Raw genomic sequence first — 10,324 nt, forward strand, 5'->3', positions numbered from 1 at the left:
AATTCAATATCCGATCAATTCGAGATGGCTGGACAAACTGCGTTTGAAAGACTGGAGATCATAGGAAACAGGAAATGCAGAGAGAGAGAGTGTTCCAGAGTTGACCTGTTCCATAAATGAAGGACTGGGAGTAATGTTTAACTCATGCATTGGAGAGTTGGATAGAAAAAGGATGAGAGTTTGCTGCTAGACGGGTGCTACGCGCCCGTCGAAGAGATGGAGGAATGCATGCAGACAGTTCAGCGGAACAGTGACTATTGAAGTAGCGATAGAAAAGAGATAAAGATGTAACAGTGCGTTGAAGAGACAGTGGTTGAAGGGAGTCAGTAAGAGTAGGAGAGTTAATGAGAGGAAAAGCCTTTAACTCCACCCTAATGAGAAGAGCTGTACATGGGGAGCCTCCCAACACATGAGAGTTGTACTCCACATAGGGGTGGATATAACCCCTGTACAGAGTCAATAACTGAGCAGGTGTAAAGAAGGAAAGGAGTCGGCTTAGCACACCTAATCTCTTGGATGCAGATTTTACAAGAGATGTTATATGATCTTTTCGAGATAAGTCCCGAGTAAATGAAACCCCAAGCATGTTTAAGGAGGATGCAGGATTAAGCTGCATATTATTAAACACTAGTGGGTATACCTGTGGAAGATTTTGTCGGGTTGATAGGTGTAAAAGCTGAGTCTTTGATGCATTAAAAACAACCAGATTATTCTTACCCCAGTCAGAGATACGAGCCAAGTCAGACATTAGGTGTGCCATAGCCTCATCCCTTGTTTGTTGAAGTAACTGCTAAGATGGACGTTGCGGAAACAGAATGCAAAGGTGAAGGGTGGAGTGACAGAGTAAGAGTGGATAGGGTTAGATGTACAGCTTAGAAGGTAATTGATGAAAAAAGGAAGCGAGTTGGTAATTGGACAGAGCCCTGAGGAACACCACTGTTCATAGATCTAGGAGAAGAACGATGGCCGTCTACAACAGCGGCTATAGAACGACCAGAAAGGAAGCTAGAGATGGAGGCACAGATAGAAGGATAGAAACCGTAAGAGGGCAGTTTGGAAATTAAAGATTTATGCCAAACTCGAACTATAGCCTTTGAGATGTCAAGTGCTGTGGGAAAGCTTTCGCCAAAGTCCCGAAAGGAGGATGACAAGGAGTTTGAAAGGTAGGTGAGAAGATTGCCAGTGGAGCGTCTCTGACAGAACCCATACTGATGATCAGAATGAAGGTTGTGATAGGAAAAATGCTTTAAAAAAAATTCTATTAAGAATTGACTCGAAAACTTTTGAGATAGAGGATGTTAAAGCAATTGGACGATAGTCAGAGGGTTGGGAATGGTCACCCTTCTTTGGGACTGCCTGAATGAAAGGAAACTTCCAGCAAGAAGGAAAGGTACAAGTTGAAAGACAAAGGCGAAAGAGTTCGCCTAGGCACGGTGGAAGCACAGAGGCATAGTTCTTGAGAACAACAGGAGGGACTACATCAGGCCCATATGCCTTATTAGTATTGAGGCCTGTGATGGCAGAAAATACACCAGCTGAAGAAATTTTAATTTCAGCCATGAGGAAGTCAGAGGGGGGAAGTGATGGAGGAACAGTACGGGAAGCGTCTAAGGTAAAATTGGAGGAGAAAGTCTGAGTGAAGAGATCTGCTTTATCAGGAAAAGAAATAGCTATAGAGCCATCAGAGTATAAAAGAGGAGAGAAGGATGATAAGGTAAAGCTGTTAGAAAGGTTTTTGGCAAGGTGCCAGAAGTAGAGGGAAGAATTCAATTTGAAGAATTGAGAGCATTTAGTACGGATGAAATTTTTTTTAGCAGAGCGAAGAACAGACTTAGCACGATTCTGGGAAGAAACGTATAAAAGATATGATTCAAGGGTGGGTTGGCTCCGGTACATTTCATAGGCCCTCCCCTTGTTGCTGAATGCTTTAGAACAAGCGTGATTAAGCCAAGTCTTTCTTGCATTAGTCAGAGGATATGAGAAGGGAATGTATGCTTCCATGCCTGAAGGAATAACCTCCTAATGAGCAAGGCACACTCAGCTGGCTCCCGGCCATGGAAGCAATAATCATTCCAGGGAAAATTAAAGAAGTATTGCCTGAGTCCCTCCCAATCTGTAGCTCCAAAGTGCCACAGACGACGTTTCTTTGGAGGGTCCATAGGTCGTACCAGTGTGATAGGACAGGTTAAGGTGATAAGGTTGTTATCAGAGGAGCCCAGCGGAGGGAAAAGATTAGCAGTGTAAGCTGAAAGATTAGTTGTAATGAAGAGGTTAAGTAGTATCCCAATATACAGTTCTGGTAAACAAGGTGGAGTCAAAGGCTTATCGTCTCTTAACATCCTCTCTCACTGACTCTCTTCAACCTATTCCTCTTCCAAACAGTGTTGTATTTATACCTCTGCACCATTGCTGGTTTGATGTGTTTCTGAAAAGTCTACATGCATCCCTCGTCCATTTTGGCAGGCGCGTAGAACATTTCTGGCAGCACACTCTCACCCCTTCTCGGTCCAGCTGTCTAAGCAAGAGTTAACCGATACTCTTAGTCATTCATGTATGCAGAAGATCAGCTCCGGCACTGCCTTCTTCAGCCTGTATTTTCCTTTGTGACCTCCGTCACATCCCAGAATAAATGGATCTTCAATTTTGCAATGTTGTGTTTTGTGTTCCGTGTAAAGAAGAACTCTTATGTTTTTACTCTGGTTGTTTTTTCCATTTTTGAAAAATTACAGTTTTCGAATGCTTGTATCTCCTACTTTCGTCTGATTCATTATGAGGAAGGGTTCTTTTTTCGTGTTCCACGGGACATCTATCAGTTTTTTTACATGTCTCTCCGAACACTCCTACGTTTGCTGTACAGTGATTTCGTTCGCCTCAGTGTGGTAAACCCGCAGCAGCCGACACTGATGATATTAGATGTGGCCGTATAGTGTCGTCATTGTCAGTTGCTGCGGACTCACCACACTGACTTTCAAAGTCCATGGAGAGAAAAACAGGAGAAACGACCGGACTCTTCATGCCGACTGCTCATCCCAAGATTTCGTTTGCAAAGGCGCCTAGATTGTAAAAATTCGTATATTCTTGACAACTCTTGCTCCGGATCAGCGCTGACTACGCCAAAGCCACCTACTCCATCACTGCTGAAGATTAAGGACCATGGTTTGAAGGAACTCGTTTTTATGGTTTAGAAAGAGGCTGGTGCTGGTGAGGGAAGCCTTCACGTGGTGGAATCGATATAGCCGGGCAACTTCGCTAACTGGTTATACGAACGTTTCTCAACTCCTTGCCTGTCCAATGAAAAGAACCTGGTAGACTGCAAGATAGTGAACTACTAGAAAAATATTTGAGTTGGTGCCTCGTATGTCCAGTTCAGGCACTTAGTGTCAGGGGAACACTTTTCATGTGATCCGTAGTAAAGAAACTTCCCAGTGTGGTTGCACCTGATTAGTATAGTTCCTTTGATAACTGGAATGCACAGGCTTCAGCACCAAGACAAAGCAGTGTTCCCTTGAAGAACTACCATTAAGAGTTATGTTGAAAAGGGAATTATATATATATCTGTACATTACTGTTAATTATAATTTTAGTGGAAATTAATTTATGTGATACTTTTTATCACTTATATTACCATTATTCAGAACTGGGTAAAAAATATATATGATCTGTATGTTAGTCAGGTAATAAAAACAATGTAAGATGCTGCTTTCGATTTATTCACTTACACCCGTGCGCGCGCGCACACAGACACAGGCACATGCACACAGAATGGAGATTGGTCCTGGTTCCGGTTCACGTTGGTTCAAGTCGGCTCACCGGGTTCCATGTTATCCAAGTATTCCAAAAACTTCTCCAAGCAAGCAGAAGATGAAGTCGGTAAGCTGTGGGGGAGAGAAAGAGAGTGAGAGAGTGAGTTATAGGAGTTATGGATCTTTTTATCAGGAGAGAGAGAGAGAGAGAGAGAGAGAGAGAGAGAGAGAGAGAGAGAGAGAGAGAGAGAGAGAGAGAGAGAGAGAGAGAGAGAGAGAGAGAGAGAGAGAGAGATTCCAGGGGTTATTGATCTTTTTCTGACGGAAGAGAGAGAGAGAGAAGTTATAGTTCTTTTTGGATCTTTTTTTTCAGGTTAGAAACATATATGTTATTGGGGTTATGGATATTATTTTCAGGTTAGAAAGAGAGAGAGAGAGAGAGAGAGAGAGAGAGAGAGAGAGTGAGAGAGAGAGAGAGAGGTTATAGACGTTATTCTTTTTTTTTTTTTCCTGTGAGAGATAAGTTATAGAGGTTATCGATTCTTTTTGTTTTCAGTTTAGAACAACTACGATGTAATACAAAGTAAAATTTCAACAAAAGAGTAATAATGATCGTGAAAGTAAGCTTCGTATGTTGATACATATTTCTATTAATATAAAATAAAAAAATATCATCTAATTCTCTCTCTCTCTCTCTCTCTCTCTCTCTCTCTCTCTCTCTCTCTCTTTGTTCATCAATTATTTTTTATCAATCTGTCGTACTCACAAAGCCTAGTATCTTCAGCTTCGACAGCAGACACCCGATGACATCCGGGAGGGTTTCAAGGCCGAAGATTTGTACCAAGACATCCAAGTTCACCTCAGGTGATGTGTCGACTGTGGTAGAGGAAGGGGACAGGGTCGATTAGGTCATGTGATTAGAGAATCTGCCTGATGTTTGAAATGATATTGGCAATCCAGGCCAGGGCAGGGTAATGAAGAGGACGGCATGGAAGGGAAGCATAATTTAGAAGAAGGCAGCGAAGGGCAAGGCAGGTGAGCCGTTTGGAGGAATGTTGGATGGGGATGTGACTGAGAGAGAATAAATCTTTCTCACTCTAGTTCTTTGGGAATCAGTGAAATATCTTCGTCATCGACAGCGTTATCGTCTTATACTTATTTGAACTCTACATCCCAGAAATAAATCCAAATCAACCAGAAGATTTAAAATATTTACCACACCACAAATAAAAACAAATTTGCCTGTAGATTAAACACTTTCGCCACACTGAACTACTTGATGAATACAGTTTGGCAGAATAAACTGAAAATTAGTCTTCGTATTAAAGGGAAGAAGTTTAGCAAACACAAGAAAAGCCGAGGTGATGACATCTAACAAGTAGATGGAGATGAACGCTATATAAACTTGATCGCGAAAGAATAGGAGAAAATGTAGTGTTTAAGGAATTTAACAGTGATCAAAACATTAGATAAAGGTAGGGGACCTGAGGTAAGTCGTAGGTTAGGAAAAGAGGCACATTAGGGTAATGTGAAGCATGGGGAAGTAGGAAAGCAAAGTGACCCTGACGGTCCTGTAAAGATGCAAGCAGCGATCTTTGAATACTACGGACCGATAAAGGGTGGAAGTGCTGGTGATGAAGTGTTCCAGGTCGGTATGTGGAATTAGATGACTTAGCAGTGAAGGAGGACATTGAAAGAGCTTGAAAAACCAGGGACGTGTTAAAGTTGACGTAGTGCAATGGAATGGGCAGATCAGGGTATGTTATGATATAGCTAATAGAGAGAAGGTGTGGTGGGAGACTGATGACAGTATACAGATCAGAAGTGGAGTTAATGAGGGAAATGATGAGATCTAGACGCAAAAGGAAGGATACTGTTGAAATAAATTTTTAAATAGAGGTGTGACCGAGTTTGAGACGTGTGTATGGTATAAAGCAAATTGGAATGAAGTGGCTTAGGGGAGAACAACTCTACCAGTAACCTGTGAGGGCAAGAAATGAAGCAGCTGAGGTAAACTTTGAATTAGATGAGGATGAGAGTGAAGTAATTTTAAGATAGCTTTTTTTAGACAATTGAATTAGACAGCTGAGAAACAGAATGAGAGTGAAATGAGGTTGCTTTCTCCTGCTTTCCGGCACCACCAACCTGAAATGAGTAACATGCGGTGAGAATAGAATAAAGTCATAGTACTGCCACCAAAATAATATAAAACAGAGTAAAACAGAATCACATAAAATGGAGGTATGGTACTGGCGCCAGAGTAAAACAAAATCGCATAAGTCAAGCATATGAGAATCAAAGAAAAACAGAATCACAAAACAGAAAGCTAAGATATGGAAGCTAGAGTAATCACATAACATAAAGAATGGGTGTGAGGGCCAGATTAAAGCAATCACATAACATAAAGCTGTGGAATGAGAGACAGGGTAAGCCAGAGTATGAAAATCAGCATAACACAGAGTGACTATATCAAAATGAGAGTAAAACAGGAACAATATGAAAATCAGCGTAAGACAGAGTGACAGTGTGAGAATCAACCTAAAACAGTGACAATGAAAATCAGCTTAAAATGAGTGACATTATGAGAATCAGAGTAAGAGAGAATGCATTGTGAAAATCAGTGTAAAACGAGTAACACTTTGAAAATCAGCGTAAAATAGAGTGACATTACTGGTAATCTTAGCGAGAAGGTCCAAGTTCACTTCCAGTTTCAACTCTGCGACGCAGTCTGTCAAAGTTCCGATTATTGTGTCCAGCAGGTTTTGTGTGATGTCTGCGCAGAGTATGTCAAGTTCCAGGATGTAGCCTAACACGCTGAGCTGGCACACGGATAACAGAAGCGGCCCCTGACATATTACACCGGCTGTAGAATGTTGGAAGAATATGGTTATTAGAGGCAGGGAGAAAGCAGGGAGGCAGGGAAGGCATCTGTAACAGGGAAGAGGAAAGAGGAGACAGCGGAGGAAACAGGAAGGTCGGAGAAAAAAGGAGAGGAATGGGTAGACAGTTGGAGGTAGTGAATGCTCTCCTTCACATATTGCTTTGGCTGTGGAGGGTTTAGAATATTGTTAGTAGAGGGGCAGGTGAAGGAGGAGGCAGAGGAAGAACGTAAAAGACTGAGATAAACGGAAAAGAACGGGGAGGCAGAGAGAGAGGAAGAAAGGCTCTTCCACATATGGTGCTTTGGCTGTGTGAATGGTTTAGACTTTAGAGTATAGCAATATAAATATGAGTGTATTATGTAATGCAGGTTTTGGTAGATTCGACCCATCCATTCCTAGTAAAATAATGCAAATAAAGTAACTTCTTTAAACTAGCTTGTGACAATAGGAGAAAGAACCTGAGTTAGAACGTCTCCGAAACTGTCTTTCTCCAATCTCCACAAGTAGGTACTGAGTAAATAAATGAGTGAGATGGAGCATCCTCTGGAGTATGAGTGAACCTGCATGTGGTGAAGCGAGTGCAAGTGTCTGTGGGAGTTAGTTAAGACTGAGGGAGTGAAAGTATATTGCAGAAACGTTCTTTCAGCTGCGTTAGGTTTAGTGCCTGTGTGAATAATATGTGTAAGTGAATCAGTAAGTACAATAAATACTTCTGAAGGGATGCAGGAGTGAGTGAGTGTGTGTGTGTGTGTGTGTGTGTGTGTGTGTGTGTGTGTGTGTGTGTGTGTGCGTGTGCGTGTGTGTGTGTGTGTGTGTGTGTGTGTGTGTGTGTGTGAGTGTGTGTGTGTTTTATATCTGATACCATCTGTTACCAGCGAGTGTACGAATGCATGTGTGAGTAAGTATGCATGTTAAAAGAAGAGCAAGCGAATGAGAGTGACATTCAGACGCCAACCAAATCACAGCCATTAACGAATCCCGGGAATAACAGCTTCATTGAATACGTTGGACCCGCTGCAGAGCAGCAAACTCTGTTCCAGACTTCCTTCAGCCAGAAGACCCATGACGAAGGGGCTGTGAAGGGCCGTCCGCATGGTGGTGGTGGTGGTGGTGGTGGTGCCTTTAGGAGAGAGAGAGAGAGTAAGTGTGGGAGTGGGGAAGGTAGGTGAAGGGAGGGAGCGTGGTGAGTGAGTGGGAAATATTATTAATGAAAGCAAATAAGGGGAGGGAGAGTTAAGGATGTGTGAGGAGTGAGATGGGAAGTGGTAAATGGAGGGAGAGTGGGCGATGAATGAGGAGTGTGTGTGTGGGAGTGGGGAAGGAATGTAGAAGGAGGGAAAATGGGGGATGAGTGAGGAATGTCTTTGAGAGTCGGCAAGGGTTGTAAAGGGGGAAGAATGGGCGTGAGTGGGGAATGAGCGTGAAAGTGGTAAGGCAGGTAAGGGGACGGAGATTGAGGGGATGAGTTGGCAGTGAGTGGTGGAGTGGTAAGGCAGGTATGGGAAGGGAGCGTGAGGGATGAGTGGGGAGTAAGTGTGGGAATGGAGACGGAAACTGAGGGAAGCGTGTACGAGGAGTGGAGAATTAGTAAAGGTACGTGCTTATATTCCTTTTAACCTTAATTTGTCCCAGATTTACGTGTTTTTGCAGCTTATTTCACGCACCTCAGTCGTAGGATAAGACAAAGCCTAGGCGTTACATCCTTTCTTTGACTACCGTCATATTCTAATTTTTACCCTGTTTTGCAAATCAGCATTCACGATAGGGAGATGACAATTTTAGGCCAAGTTAGAGAAAAATAATGCCAAGACAACCAAGGATCAAACAACTTCCGGTATATATTTGAATTTCTTCGATCAAGCTGTTTTCCTGTTAAAAGATACTGAGAGAAAAATAAAAAAATGCGTTTTATACAAGAAATGAAATCAGGTTAGCTTCAGTCAATCAGGTGAATTTTTCTGAATATTACCAAGAGGGAATAAGGTAATAAAATAATGACTATAGATCTTGGAGTGAGTGATTATCAAAGTGTCATCGATATTTTATGCCCGAAATGTGCACAATAGTAGTAATTTATTTTGTTCCAAGATGTGAAAGCTGTCAATATTCTCTAAATTAATCAAGGATTTTGGCCAAATCTGTAGCAGAGTTTTTCCCATTAGTAAAGAAAATCAGATGGTTTTACAGGGTACTTACTAACAAAGACTTAGTAGCAGTGAAAGGGTAACCAGTTTTAAAAGATATTTTTACATTGTTTCACCACAAGAAGTGCCCAGAGGTGAAGAAATGTTAAGTGGTAGCATGTATAAAATGGGTTGTATCTGAATTAACTTTATGAATGAGGTTACCTGATTCTTTGCTGTGGAAACGAAGGTGAGTGGAGTGAAGTGGAGGTGTGGATTCCGTCTATTACAGGGAGATGAGATCGAGGAGAATGTAAGAGGAGATGGAAGCGGGAATGTACAGAGGTAAAGGTGAGGAGAATGGGAGAGGTGGAGGGTTGAAGGAAGGAGAGAGGAGGAATGAGGGAACGGAGAAGGGAGGGAGCGAGTTAAGGGGGTGGGGTGGGAAAGAGAAAGAATGAGGGAGGGAAAGGGGGAGCAGAGCACGCAAGGACCTTGAAAAAGGGATGAAGATAATTAGGGAGAGTGAAAAGAGACTGGGATGGAGGAAAGGAGGAAAGACGATGATAGAGAGGAGGGGAAGATGGGTAGTGGAAGGAGAGAGAGAGAGAGAGAGAGAGAGACAGACAGACAGACAGACAGACAGACAGAGACAGAGACAGACGGCCAGACAGACAGACAGAGGTTCCTATTTGCCAGGTGATCTGCTGTTACCATGTAAGATTTACGCTCTTCCGAGACTGTTTGATTTCAGTAAGAAAAAAACTTGGAGAAAAGGATTCAAATACACACACACACACACAAACACACACACACACACACACACACACACACACACACACACACACACACACACAGAAGGTTTATGAAACTAAATGATAGGACCTAATAGTCTTATAAAGATTTTTTGTTTCTTTAGTTAGAGGTATCTGCAGACGATTTTATATACCTTAGGAGAGACATGAATTAGATCTTGCATGTATTAACCTCATTACTGCCAGATTTCCCAACGAAAGTATGAAAATAAAGACTATTTTGATGAAAAACGTAATAAAGTACCTCGTCTCACCTAATCCATCAATCAGTTCTTTTACTATAATATTATCGTTATTTATTCTACTCCTGTAAGTGTGACAGGAATGTGAGTTCTCTGTATGTAATAAGGTAATAGATGCAGTTAATCACAATAGTATAATTACACAGGTGACAGGTGGTTTCACTTTGACTGTTGCTTATCGTGTGTTTTTACTCAAAAATGTGTGAAGAAATTGTTTACTTCTTATATGGCATAAAGTTTTTTCTGCATGCCGAACGTTTTAAATTACTGGCCATATATAACTATGAGGAGTTACTGTTAAATATGTTCATTGGTTTATTGTTTCAAAATGTAAAGAGGGAAGGATGTAAAGATGACCTTTAGATACTTGATGAATAGGAGAGAGACTCCGTTAAGGAACAGTACCCTGAGGAACGCCACACCTGAGTGCTTTAGAAGATTTGTGACACTCAACTACAGTTGTCCTCGTTATTATTATTATTATTATTATTATTATTATTATTATTATTACTTTTATTA

This window comes from Coenobita brevimanus, chromosome 104 (assembly GCF_032717465.1).
Source record: "Coenobita brevimanus isolate Jiangsu-jjx chromosome 104, ASM3271746v2, whole genome shotgun sequence".
In the NCBI taxonomy this organism is placed as follows: domain Eukaryota; kingdom Metazoa; phylum Arthropoda; class Malacostraca; order Decapoda; family Coenobitidae; genus Coenobita; species Coenobita brevimanus.